Genomic DNA, 14,231 nt, shown 5'->3' with positions numbered 1-14,231 from the left:
TGATACCAACAGCAGTTCCTTTTATTATTATTTTTCAGGATTGTGTGTGTGTGTGTGTGTGTGTGTGTGTGTGTGTGTGTGTGTGTGTTGTTTTTGTTTTGTTTTGCTATCCTGGGTTTTTGTGTTTCCATATGAAGCTGAAACTTTTCCTTTTAAGATCTGTGAATTTTGGTGGAGATTGCATTGAATCCATAGACTCCTTTTGGTACAACATCCATTTTCACTGACTAATCCTACCATGAGCATAATGAATGGACTAAATCTCTGTAACTGTAAGTGAGCCACCCCAACTAAATGTTTTCTTTATAAGAGTTACTGTGGCTATGTGGCTATGGTGTCTCTTCACAGAAATAGTAAATCCTAACTAAAACAGTGCTCATAAGGGAAATTGGTCTGTAATTCTCTTTCTTTGTTGGCTCTTTGTTTAACCACTCTAAAGGTGGTAGAACCTGGCAGAATGCAGCCTAAAAATGACTCGGACTGAAGTGTCATGCACTAGCCAACTTTACTCAGAGCATCAGACAATTTATACTCTGAGGGTTAGAAAAGGTCACATGAGTAAAGTTCTCATGAGTTCAAGCCGTACACAATGGCAAGGACAAGTTGCATATGGCAAAAACATGTTTTATCATGAAGGCATATAAGCAAATAACAGTGGCCAGTTGCAATGAGTAAAGTAAACTCACTCTTATCCACTACACCTGTGAGGATTAAAAACCTACATTCCAAGAACAATCCTATGTTCTGAAGAAACAGGTCACAAGACCCTCGTCCTCTTTGCTTGGAGTTTTCTCATAAGAACTCAGAATTCTCCTCACACAAGACTCCATTCTGACAGCTCCTCATGTGGTTTAGATATCAGTGTAACTGTTTTCTTATAAAACAAATTGGTCAATGCTCTTTCTATTTTGTGAAATAAATTGAGTATTGGTATTAACTCTTCTTTGAAAATCTGGTAGAATTCTGCACTAAAACCATCTAGCCCTGGGCTTTTTGTTGTTGTTATTGGGAGACTTTTAGTGACTGTTTCTATTTCACTAGGGGTTATATGTCTGTTTAAACTGCTTATCTTGATAGCTTGATATAATTTGTCAGGTGGTATATATTTTAAAAATTACTCATTTCGTTTTAGGTTTTCCAGTTTGGTGGAGTACATGTTTTTAAAGTATACCTTTCTGATTCTCTGGCTTTCCTCGGTATTATTATATTCCCTTTATCTAATTTTGTTGACTTGGATAATCTCTCTCCACCTTTTAATTTCTATAAGGGTTTGTCAATCTTACTGATTTTCTCAAAAAACACAAATCTTCGTTTCATTGATTCTTTGTATTATTTTGTGTTTGATTGGGCTTTTTGTTTATTTCTGTTTTATTGATTTCAGCCTTGAGGTTGATTATTTTTTGACATCTATTGCTTTTGGGTGGTGCTCCTTTTTGTTTAGAGCTTTCAGGTGTGCTGCTAAGTAACTAGTATGAGAGCGCTCCAATTTTTTGTGTAGACCTTTAGTGCTATACACTTACCTTAGAACCACCTTCATGTCCCATAAATTTGGATATGTTATGTTCATTCAATCTTAGGTCTTTAATTTCTATTTTGATCTATTTTTCATTCATTAATGAGTTGTTCAGCTTTCATCATTTATGAATTTTCTGTTGTTAATAATCAGCTTTAATCTGTGGTGGTCAGATAAGATACAAGGTGTTGTTTCAGTTTTCTTGTGTGTTGTGTGCTTGTATCCAGGTATGTGGTCAATTTTGGAGAAAGTTCCATAAGCTGAAAAGAAGCCATATTTTCTTGGTGTTTGGATGAAATGTTCTGTAAATATTTTTAAGGTCCATTTGGTTTATGACATCAGTTATCTCCAGCATTTTCTCTGATTAGTTTTGGTCGAGATGACCAGTCTCTGGGTGAGAGTAGGGTACTGAAGACTCCCACTACCACTGTGTGGGGGTCAATACATGAGGTTAGCTTTAGTCATGTTTCTTTTATGAAATTGGTTGCTCTTGCATTTGGTGCATAGATGCTAAGACATGCAATGCCCTCCTTTTTCTTGGATGAGTATGTAGATTCCTTCCCTATATTTTCTGATTAGTTTTGTTTTGAAATCTATTTTGTCAAATATTAAAATGGCTACACCAGCTTACTTCTTAGATCCATTTGCTTAGAATATCTTTTTCTTTCCTTTTACCCTGAGGTGATATCTATCCTAGATGTTAAGATGTGTTTCTTGGATGCAGCAGAAGAATGGAACCTGGCCAGGCAGTGCTGGTGCATGCCTTTAATCCCAGCATTCGGGAGGCAAAGGCAGGCAGATCTCTGTGAGTTCAAGACCAGCCTGGTCTACAAGAGCTAGTTCCAGGATAGCCTCCAAATCCACTGAGAAACCCTGTCTCGAAAAAAAAAATGTGGAAGTTAAGATCATTGATGTTGCGTTACCAATGAGCAGTGTGTATCGATTGCTGTTACTTTGTTGTTGCTGCTGTGGTGATGGTGGTGGTGTTGGTGGTGGTGGTGGTGGTGGTGGTGGTGTGCATGCATGTATGTGTGTTTACCTGCTTTTGATTTGCTGGTCTGGAATTATTTATTCCCTGTATTTTCTTGGGTGTGGTTAACCTCTTTGGGCTGAAGATTTCCTTCTAGTATTTTCTATAGGACTGAATATGTAGATAGATACAGCTTAAATTTTCTTTACTATGGATTATCTTTTCCTATATATTGTTATGAAATTATTTCTAGGAATAGTAGTCTAGGTGGGCATCTATGGTCCCTAAGAGTTTATAGAACATCTGTCCTGGCCCTTCTCACTTTAGAGTCTTTACTGAGAAGTAAGGTTTTATTCTAATAGGTCTGCCTTTATATGTTACTTGGTCTTTTCCCCTTGCAGCTTTTAATGTTATTTCTTTGTTCTGTATGGTTGTTGTTTTAATTATTATGTGCTGAGGGGAATTTCTTTTATGGTCCAGTCTATTTGGTGTTCTTGTATTCTTCTTGTACCTTGATAGTCATCTCCTCCTTTAGGTTAAGGAAATTTTCTTCTATGATTTTGTTGAAAGTAGTTTCAGTGCCTTTGACTTGGGTTTCTTCTCCTTCCTCTTCCTATTAGTCTTAGATCTGGTCTTTTCATAGTATCCCAGAATTCTTGGATGCTTTGTACATAGTGATTTTTGTTGCTGCTGTTGTTTTGTTTTTTTGGTTGTTGTTGTTGTTTAAGATTTTCTTTGACCAATGTATCTATTTCCTCTAGATTATCTCTTCAATCTTGTACATTCTGTTGATGAAGTTTGCCTATGTGGTTGCTGTCCAAGTTCCTAAACTTTTCATTTCCAGATTTCCCTAAGTTTGGGTTTTCTGTATTGAGTCTATTTTCATTTTCAGGTTTTTAATTGTTTTATTAATTTCCTTCAACTCCTTGTGTGTATTTTCATAGACTTTTTAAAGGAATTTTTGCCTTGGTCACTGATCTATTGCTGTGAAGAGATGCCATGACCATAGCAAAGCCTTTGTGTGTGTGTGTGTGTGTGTGTGTGTGTGTGTGTGATTATTCCAAATAATCTCATTTGTTTCCAAATCAGCATTTACATTGTGCATGTGTTACAAGTAATCTTTTATTGTTTATTGTTATTATTTTTATTATTATTATTATTATTATTATTATTATTATTATTATTATTATTTAAGTTTGAAACAAGATTGTTTTACGTCAATCCCAGTTCCCTCTCCCTCCCCTCATCCCCTGCCTGGAACTGATTCCTTATTCCATCCCCTTTCTGCACCCCATGAAGGGTGAGACCTTCCATGGGGATCTTCAAAATCTGGCATATCATTTGCAGCAGGGCCTAGGCCATCCCCCTGGTGTCTAGGCTGAGAGAGTATCCCTCTAGGTGGAATGGGCTCCCAAAGTCCAATCATTTGCTAGAGATAAATACTGATCTACCACCAGAGAATCCATAGATTGCCAAGACCTCCTCACTAGCACCCGGGTTCATGGGGTCTGGATCAGTCCTATGTGGCTTCCCAGCTATCAGTCTGGGGTCCATGAGCTCTCCCTTGTTCAGGTCTGCTGTTTCTGGGGGTTTCACCAGCCTGGTCTGGACCCCTTTGCTCATTGCTCCTCCCTCTCTGCAACTGGATTCCAGGATTCAGTTCAGTGTTTAGTTGTGGGTGTCTGATTCCATGTGTTGCAAGTAATCTTAAGGCATGTAAATATAGGAAGATATACAGCCTGATCTTATGGAGACATTTTTCAACTGAGGCTCCCTTCTCTCAAATGACACTAACTTGTGTCATATTGATAGAAAACTAGCACACCCAAGAAGGCAAAAAGAAGTATCGGTGGAGAATTCGTTCAAGAACACCCTGTAGATGTCAAACACTGCAGATGCTGAAGTCCCTTATAGAAAATGACAACTCTCATGAAACAAAGCACTTAATTGAAGCTTGCTTGCAGTTTCAGAGGCTTAGTCCATTATCTTCTGGAGAGGGGAGCAGAGAGGAAGGGTACACCTTGGCAGGTGGTCTGCTATAGAGCTGGGGTGAGACTAGGGATTAGATTTGGAGGACAGGAGAGGTAAAGATCTGCAATTAGCATACCTGCTTCCCTAGCCTGTGTGACCTACAGGTTCCCAGGGAATGCCTGCTGGAGATAGGGGCTAGAATAAGGGGGTGAGTAGGGGTAGGGAAGGCTGGAAGAGGAAACCTGTGTAATCTGCTGGAGATGGGGGCAGGGAGACCAGAGCAGGTGGTCTACTAGGAGCTGGGGGTAAGACTGGTGGAGGGGGTGGATTTGGAGAAGAGAAGGGAAAAGTGAAAATCTGCAGTTAGCCTACTTCCCTGGCCAACGTGGCCTATAGCTTTCCGGAGAATGAGAAGATATTGTTAATGAAAAGGAAAGGGCAATCATATTCTCAGATGACATTTCTTTATTTGCTTTATTATGAAGCTAATATCATAAGTAGCAGAAGTTTTTACAGGTTTCAGTGAGTTCACCACTTTTTTCCATTTTATATATTTTTAGTTTTTCAAGCTAGAGATTGCAATTTAATTTCTGCTTGTCCTTTCCTTAAGATCTACAAATTCTGCTTGTGTAAATGTTTAATATCTACCACCTCTTCCATTGGGAAAGGAAACATTCTTCTTCAAAAAGAGGGAGGGCAGGACATGGGTAGCTGTCAGAGAAAGCAATAGTGACTTCCACCAGACAGATGTGGAGGCCATGAGGACTAACCCAATGGCCCTGACTACTCCTAGAATAAAAACACAGATAAATAATGGCAAACATTGAAAGCTGGGGAGCTTCCTGGGTGATCCCCACTTCCTATTTGGTATTCTAGTTGAAAATTTGCAGTGCAGGACAACTACAAACAGAATGCAATGTAACATGGTAGCAGCCAAGAAGGGTGCTGTCATTGCAGGCCTTAAACTTCCTTGGCCCCTACACAGCAGGTTCCATGTACATGTATGTCTTCATGATCATAGTAGGTTATGTGGAAGGTTTCTGTCAAGCCTTGAAAATGAGAATCCATTCAGGTCATTCTGAGATGACCCCAGAACAGGTGCTACAGAGCATAGCCAGCGTTCAGACGAAAAAATGTGGCCCAAACACAAGGACTTGCAATGCTCAAGCAGGCTGTAGGAGGTAGAATCCAAGTCCTGTGAGCCATCTTGGACATCAATGATATCTTTGCTGTCACTGCCACTACCATCTCTAGTCAGGTTCTCCTGCTGACAGGCTCTTCAGTGTTGCGGAATATTACGTTAACATTGTAAAGGTATGTTACATTTGTTTATATTGCAGAATATTACTTTAACTATGTACAGGTGTATTGCATTTGTTTAACTGTGTAACCATGTGCTACATTTGTTTATGCTGCATTTGTTTATATTATGTAAAGATGTCTTGCTGTATTGCCTGCCTAAGGCATCTAATAGGCCTAATAAAAATATGAATGGCCAATAACTAGTCAGTAGAGGGATAGCCTGGACTGACAGGCAGAGAGAATAAATAGGAGGAGGAAATCTAGGCTGGAGAGAGAATGGGAGAGGATGATGGAGAAAGAAAGGGAGACAACCCCCAGGTCCAGCCAGCGAAGCAGCTGCTAGACAGGCAGACAAACACTAAGCAGTGAAAGTAGGACATACAGAATAAAAGAAATGGGGGAAAAAAGCCACAAGGCAAAATGTAAACAAAGAGAAAACAGTTAAATTAAGTTGTAAGAGATGTCAAGAAATGAGTCTAAGCTAAGGCCAGGCATTAATAACTAATAATAAGTTTCCATGTCATGATTTGGGGGCTGGCACTCCAAGAAAGCCTGCTACATTTCAGAACCAAGAAGTGTGCTGCCCTGAGCCTCATGGTTCTCCCTGGAACCTGTAACCACACATCTGTCTTTCTTTAGCACCCACTGCTATCTCAGCTCACCTGTCCTCTGTGAGAGATCTTGCTTCATAGCATAGGCATCTTCTCCATCCATAGCACTTGGGCTCCACCTCACTAATGTGGAAGTTGAAGGTGTTAGACTAAAGGTGCAAGGCTGCTTGGTTGTTCTTCTTGACATGTAGGAATACATACTTAGTTCTGAAAGTCTCTATCATGGTCCATGAGGCAGGGCCCATCAGTTTCTTGGCCAGGCCAAGACATCGGTTGGAGCCAGTGATGTGATATGTCTATGAGTGACATCATCAGTAGACTCTTCTATTTTGGCCAGGGCATAACCTACAATCTTCCCATCCCTGTCCTCAGCAATGTAAGATATCTTGGGGCAAGAGAGGCCATGATAGAAATAATATGTCATCTGGTAGTTCTCAGGAAGGCAAAGGAGGCAAGAGAGGCCATGATAGAAATAATATGTCATCTGGTAGTTCTCAGGAAGGCAAAGGAGGTTGCAGTGTTGTATGCTCATCATATCAGCTGGCCAAGCACAGCAGATGTTCATATTGGCTGCATCCAGTAGCCTGTCAGACTGAGAACCAGAAAGGGTGACACAGAGAAACAAGCAACACCAACGCTGTTTTCTTTAAAACAGTTGGGATATCCAAACAGGGCTCATACAAGATGAGGAAGATCTCCCATCATCTTCCATTTCTTTTTGGCGATGCTGTACAGAACCTTGTCCATCTCTATGCAGATGAGGTTCCAATCATGTCCAAGCTAATGACTACCAAACAATCCTCTTCCAACAGGATGGCCCGTCTTCCTATCAGCCATTGTTTAGATTTGGGAGCACGTAAGATACATTGAGTGGGACTACATGGCTGGATGCTGTGGCCTGCCTGGGTGGGTCCACATGCCCAAACCCAAGTTCACCACCTTAACAAACATCTATTTTCATTATTGCATTCTCCCTTCTACTTCCAATTTATTTTCATGTAGTTATCATTAGAGCATAGATAATAATTTCAAATTTTAGAGGTTTATTATCTTTATTGAGTCACTAAAAACATATCACACATTATTTCAGAATTTTCAAACTCATTGTTTTTGTTACTATTTAATTGTTATTTAACAATTCAGAGTCATTGCCAGGCCGCAGTTCACCACTTTAGGAAAAGTCGCCCTTCTTTTCCTCCACCTTTTTCATCTCCTCCTATCATTGGACTTGTCAGGGGTTTCACTTGAACAAAATATTCCAGTTTAGTTGGTATAACTTGGCATTGTCCCAAGCCCATTCCACAAGCCTGTTCACAGGAGATTGTAGCAGGTGGACTGTACAGAAGCAGGGGACAGGGCAGAAGGAAACTGGTTGATGTATTTATCTTACTCTTGTGTTCTGAGGTTCCCTCCTCATCTTTCCTCCAAATGACATTACAAGTGCTAGGTTTGGGAGATAGCTCGGTTGGTAGTAGTGTTTACCTAGCATAAGGCCCAAAGTTTGATCCCCAGCACCACATAGACAAGGTAGACGAAATGGAGGCAAAGTACTAGCTTAGCTTGAGATATGGGAGTCCCTGTCTCTAAATAAATTAAATATAAACGTTAAAAATATAAATTAAATCTAAAGCATGATTCAAATTCTAGCCTATGGAAAGCACTCAATAAATATTAGGTTTTTTTCCCTTTTTCCTTTCCTATGGTAAGCAAATAGCAAGTGTCTAAGGAAAATGCCTTCCTGAGTTCAATAACAGCTACTAGAAAAGCCAGAGGATGGCTGGCTTCTGTGGGAGGCGAGGCCTTGGAACAAGGAAATTGGCTGGCACTGCTCCTCCAGATAGGCTGTGGTGCTTACATTATGCAGCTTCATGTAAGGTTGCAGTGATGCTGTTAAGAACTATAAGGTTAAATGGTGGATGATAAACTCAAAGGAGAAATCAGTGTGGGGGTTGAATCTTTGAGAACTAGGAATCTTAGAAGAAAGCAGAGTTTGGTTCATAATTCTGAGTGACAGGATCCCAAACACCCTAATCCTGAATGTTAAAATCCAAAAAGATCAAAATCACAAAACTACAATTATAAAAAAATCTCCATTTTTCTCTTTTCTTCTATTGTGTGTGTATGTAGTATTGTTTATGTGTATGATATGCGTACATGTTTGCATGGGTATGTGCATGGTATGTGTACATGTTTACATGGCTATATACTCAGATGCACGCAGGAGTATATGTGTGGGGACCAAAGGTAGACATCTGGAATCTTCTTCAATTGCTCTCCATATTAGGTCTCTCACCGAGCCTAGAGCACTCTGATTCAGCAAGGCTGGTTGACCAATAGACTGTAAGCATCTGTCTCTTGTCTCCACCTCCTCAGCTCTAGGACTTCAGGCACAGACCTCTGTACCCAGCTTTTTATATGGGTGCTAGAGATCCAAATTCAGGTCCTCAAACTTATACCACAAGCACTTTATTGACCAAGCCTTCTCCCCAGCCCCACTTTTGTTTACATTTATTTTTAAATATCATAAAATGACAAAAAATTATTGACACTTGCATACACAAACCCAGACTCAGACATACACTTTATACAAATTTTAAAAATAAAATAAAATATTTTAAATGGACGAGAATGCCATGATTAGCCAATATGAAGAATGTGCTCTTTTAATTGCTCTGATTTTCTGATAAAGTGTAGCTTCTTGCTGTTGTTTTGTTTTAAGGAAAACAGGACTCTATGTATGAAGGAATGAAGGAGAAGAATTATGACAATTGAATATTATAGTGACAACTATCCTGTGTGTAACCAAAAAATGCATTAACCCTACCCCCAAAATTTGTTTTTTATGTCTCTCTTATATGGCATTTTTCCCACAGTGAGAATTGCAATCAAAGCTACAAAAATCTTGAAGAATTTCAATGTCATGGTTTCAACATTTGGGATTTTAATTACCCAGGATTAAGATTTTTTCTAAAAATCTCTGGGGGTTCTCATCTTTCAAGATTTTACCTTTCAGGATTGTGGCTTTTTAAAATTTAAATATGCCCAAAGGGAAACTATGTTCTTTTATCTAGAAACCCTTTGAGCATGTTACCATAAGCATGACTGGGATAAACCCTATGACCTGCACACACTAGACAAAGTATTGGCATCTCAGCCTGACCCTCTCGATCTGGATCTGGCAACAACAGTCATATCTGCTAATGCACTGCCAAAGCAGTTATCAGGCAAAACTTAAACAACCAAGGTTTCATTTGTAAATCCTCTGCTGTCTTCATCTTAAAGTTGACCCAGTTAGTGTTAAGAAAGCTAAGGCTTCATTTGGGCTTTAAGCGTAACTTCCAATATGCAAAGCAACCAATCCAGTCTACATCCCCAGACCTCCAACCCTACCCTAGCTCTCACACATCAAGCCAAATTTTTTCTACTCTAAACCATTCAGGTTAAGACAGCAGTCTGGAGACCCTCCAGAGCCCTAAGCCCATTGACCAGTAACCAGTAACTGAATTGTTTGCTTCCCACAACCCAGTGAAGTTTCCCACTAAGACATCTGTCTACCACCTCACACTGGTTTACTCCTTTGGCAGGCATGATACATTTGTCCATGGCATTAGCCTCTTTGTGTTAAACTCAAGCATGCTTCTATAAGCTAGTGTCCAGGTATGTTCTAAAACACCCTCTGTCCCACAGGCTTCTGTTCTGGTTTCCTTTCTGTTGCTATAATAAAACACCTAACCAAGGGAGGAAAGAAAGGGTTTATTTCATCACACAGGTGACAGGTCCACTGAGAGAAGTCAGAGAAGGAACTCAAGTAGGAAGTTGAAGGAAAAACTGTGGAGGAACACTGTTTACTGGCTTGATTGCTCACAGGTTCATACTTAGCTAGCTTTCTTACATATCTAAAGAGCACCTACCTAGAGATGGTGCTGCCTGTAGTGGCCCAGGTCCTCATGAATTAATTAATAAAATCAAAACAACCCTCACAGACTAGGAGCTAATCTGATCTAGGCAATTCCTCAATTGAGGGCTTCTTCTCAGGTGATGCTAGGCTGTGTCTGGTTGGCAATTAAAGCTAACTAGGACAGTGTCCTTATGAACAATATATAATCACCCAACAGACCTCAAAATACCGTGAAGATGCAGTTAGGTCCTACTTACCTTTCTAGCTTCAGAATGGTCCTTCACATCCTCAGCTCAGGTAAACTCCCTGAAAGTTACTGCACTTACTGTATGCATTGAATATATATTACTTCAGCCACCACTCACCCAAGACCTCCTTTTAGTCTTGAAAATGTAGTTGTGAATAAAATGGACAGATAATCCTTCCTTGAGGATTTCATATTTTTTCTTTGGCATGATCATTTCGGAGAGACACTCATTTCACAACAGGAAGTTGGTCTCCCATCCTTCTATAGGATTATTAAACCTAATTCAATTAAGCTCGTAACACAAGATAGAGCTGTGTTCTGTCTTAAGGAGTTTTTGTTTTAGTGAAAATTCAGAATATAACTATGAATATCAGCTGCTTGACCTGCTTCCTGCTTGTGCTTTAGATTCTGTTTAGAATCGAAGACCCAAGTTTCTTAAGGAAAAACTAGTTATTGCAAATGGGTATTGGAATATAGTCATGGACCTTCTAGGTGCATTTCTCTCTCCCAGAAATTAGAATGCTCTCTCCCTGCAGTCTATCTCTTTGGGACAGAGAGTTGATGCAGTGTGCTCTGGTGGTACAGTTCCCCTTCACAGCTGCAAGCCTGCCCTCCTCCCTGCTGCCCGGCCCACTATGAATTATAGCTATCTTTGTCAGCATCTTCTTAACTTCTAGCCTCTTAAGCTAGGTCACAAGTTATGGAGCTTGCCCAAGCCCAACCTTACTGTACCCCCCCCAAAAAAAAACATATTTGTCAAAAACAAAGTCCCTTTGTTCTAAAGAACAGACAGGTCTGTATCCATTCAGCCCCATCTTGACTGTATATGGCCAGGCTGCTGTCTCTCCTAATTGCTCTTCCACTTCACGAGAGCTCAGTTTGCCTTGACACCTGGCCAGTGGGGTTCACACAGCAGCCTATATCTTATATGTTATAACAATACACCTTAAATTTTTCTCATACCAGATCCTTAAATAACTTCATTGCCCTTATAAGACTTTGTCTTATCGGGTGTGATGACATGTGCCTTTAATCTCAGCACTCAGGAGATAGAGGATGGTAGATCTTGGTGAGAGTTCAACACTAGCCAGGGCTACAGAGTAAGAGAAAGTAAAAACTAACTGAATAAATAAACTTGCCTAGATGTATCAATGTGAATTCATTTCTGATGCAAACACTAGAAGAAGCTTTACAAGGAAGATTATTACTCTACCAGCTTCAGACACTTTTTCTTGGCCTCGCTGTAGGGACAGTGAGTGTGAATTTTTCGGCCCATATTGCTAGTCTGACTTCTGGTGTCCAGTTTATGACTGCCTAATTTATTTCACACCAACCTTTCCACTGAAAATAACTAAAAGTACTGAGTAAGATATGCTTTCATCTTTATTAAAAATAGTAATAAGCCAGGACACAGTGATGCCAAAACCAAGAGTAAGAAGAAAGCCACTCACTGGAAGCTGTTTTTGGTCCCAAGGGCGGTTGCCTATTTAGACTGTGAGACAAAACTGTGTTTTCACTGGATTCACAGGGTGAGGTAGGTGAAATCAGATCCAAGGTCCTTCAAAGGGAGGCTCTGACAGGAAAACACCTTGTAAGTGAAAGACGAAAGGCTCTGCTATAAACAAGTGAGTCCCCTCCCATTGCCATCAGGAAGTTGCTTTAACCCTGAACAAAGGCCAGGCAGGAAGAATAGGGGAAACTCAATTCTGAGAGGCTACAATTATAGGAACATGTGTAACCCATATATGAGTCCTCCTAAAATTGTATTTCGGCCAAGAGTCAAATGGAGCTTAGTGTCACCAAACTGGTGCTAAACTAGCTCTTCCTCAGAAGCAAATGCCAACTTTCTCCAAGGGGAAGAACCTTAATTGTATTAGCTCTTGGAGAATCCTCAGAAATGTTTTTTTTTTTTTCCAAATGTCATGAGTGCCACATACTCATGTAGAAACAAGGCACCCATAAGCAAGAGCCAGCAGGAAAAACAGGCAAGAAAATCACTCAGATCCCTCCATACTGAAATTACCACTTACAGGTTGTTACATGAAAAAGTAATTAGTATATTCAAAGAAATGTTAGAGCAAAAAATAGTGGAAATGACCAAGAACTCATAATATTTTTGAAAGTTCTTTTAAATGGCATTAACTCTACAAATTAAAGAAAAGATACATGTCTTCATTTCCATAACTTAACCCTAGTCTCATTTCTGTGACAAAACATTTGATAAAGCAATTTAAGGAGAGCAAAGTTCATTTGGCTTATAGCTCCAGGGTATACAGTCCACGGTGTAACAGGGATGTTATGGCATGAGCATGATGAAGCTGGTCATGTTGAGCACACAGGTCACATTTCTGATAATGGTATACATTTCCAATAACTAAAGATGACATGGTTGCCTGCAGTTTAAGTTTAACCTCTCTGGAGGTCAAACAATAATCCAGCACTCAGTAACTCAGAGCTAAGTGGTCTGTTCTATGAAGTCTGTCTTCTCTTTGGATACTCTCTCTGTTTTCCCCAATTTTTCTGAATTAATTGGTTTTTTTGTCATCAATGAATCCTCTACAGAAGTAGCCACATGCCCTTTCTACACCTATCACTGGTGTAACTCCTTCACCCCGACTGTGAGGCATATTGAGGTCTACGGACCTACGACATGGTCTTAATCTGTTCTTCTATCTAGCTCTTACAATTTTGTAGAATGAGAATCCTATCAGTTACAAGAGCCTGATGCTATCAAAATGTATAAATTTGCCATGTACTTCCCACAATATAGACAGAAATAGTGTTTCGGGATCACTGAAATTTTGGAACAGACTTATATTGACTTTTGGCTGCTGGTTGTGAAGGTAAAATGAAATTTTTAAATTGCAGAATTAAGAATGCTATCCTTAACATCACAGGGTTTATTTCACCCTTGAGTACCAATAAAGAGATGTTATCCTTAATAAGAATTGATGCCAGAGGGATGGAGAGATAGCTCAGTGGTTAAGGGCACTTGTGCTCTAATAGAGGACCCGGTTTTGGTTTCCAGCACTTGCATGGTATCTCACAACCATCCATAACTCCAGTTCCAGGGGATCAGATGCCCTAATCTGACTTCTAAGAGCACCAGACACACATGCATACAGACAAACTACTCATACCCATTAAGTAAAATAAATAAATCTTTTGAAAAATTGATGCCATAAATTGACAGTACAAAAATGAATCTACTCATCAACTGAAATACTGCAGTTTCTGGTAGTCTAAAAAGTCCTTCGGGTTTCTTTAGAGGAGAAAATTTGCTGCATGAGAATGCAAATTCTAAGACCTCTTTTTTCCTTCAAAGAGAAAAGATACACATAAAAAGGGAGCTGGTGAAATCTTCCAACTTTACATTTGGAAAGAAATTCAGAGAGCATTTTTCTGCCAGCAATCTTTGATATAGACCAAGTAGATACAATTATCAGAAATGATTAATTGGATCTCAACCTTCACATAATTGAGCTGTGACTTTGGGTACCTGGCTCTTAAGATTTTAGATGAATGTGCAGTGCCTTTCAGCTAGCATTGAAATACTGCAAAGACAAACTGGGGAAAGCACTGGGAATAAGTGGAGGCATTCATGATTCTGTCAGTGCACTCCAGATGTGACAAGAGGCAGAGTCCACATCAGTCCTGTAGAATCAGTGCTTATTTCCCATGCCTGCACCCCAAACAAGCAACAGTGAAAAATCCTCCTG

General features: G+C 39.8%; 2 pseudogenes; both read right to left on the bottom strand.

The window, feature by feature from the left end:
* Positions 1–5,469: 5,469 nt before the first annotated feature.
* On the bottom strand, positions 5,470–6,935 carry LOC103160085 (annotated as a pseudogene).
* A 107-nt stretch (positions 6,936–7,042) lies between these two features.
* LOC113832877 lies at positions 7,043–11,788 on the bottom strand (annotated as a pseudogene).
* Positions 11,789–14,231: the final 2,443 nt, after the last annotated feature.

This window comes from Cricetulus griseus, assembly GCF_003668045.3.
Source record: "Cricetulus griseus strain 17A/GY chromosome 1 unlocalized genomic scaffold, alternate assembly CriGri-PICRH-1.0 chr1_0, whole genome shotgun sequence".
Lineage (NCBI taxonomy): Eukaryota > Metazoa > Chordata > Mammalia > Rodentia > Cricetidae > Cricetulus > Cricetulus griseus.
This window is presented reverse-complemented; position numbering and strand designations above follow the sequence as displayed.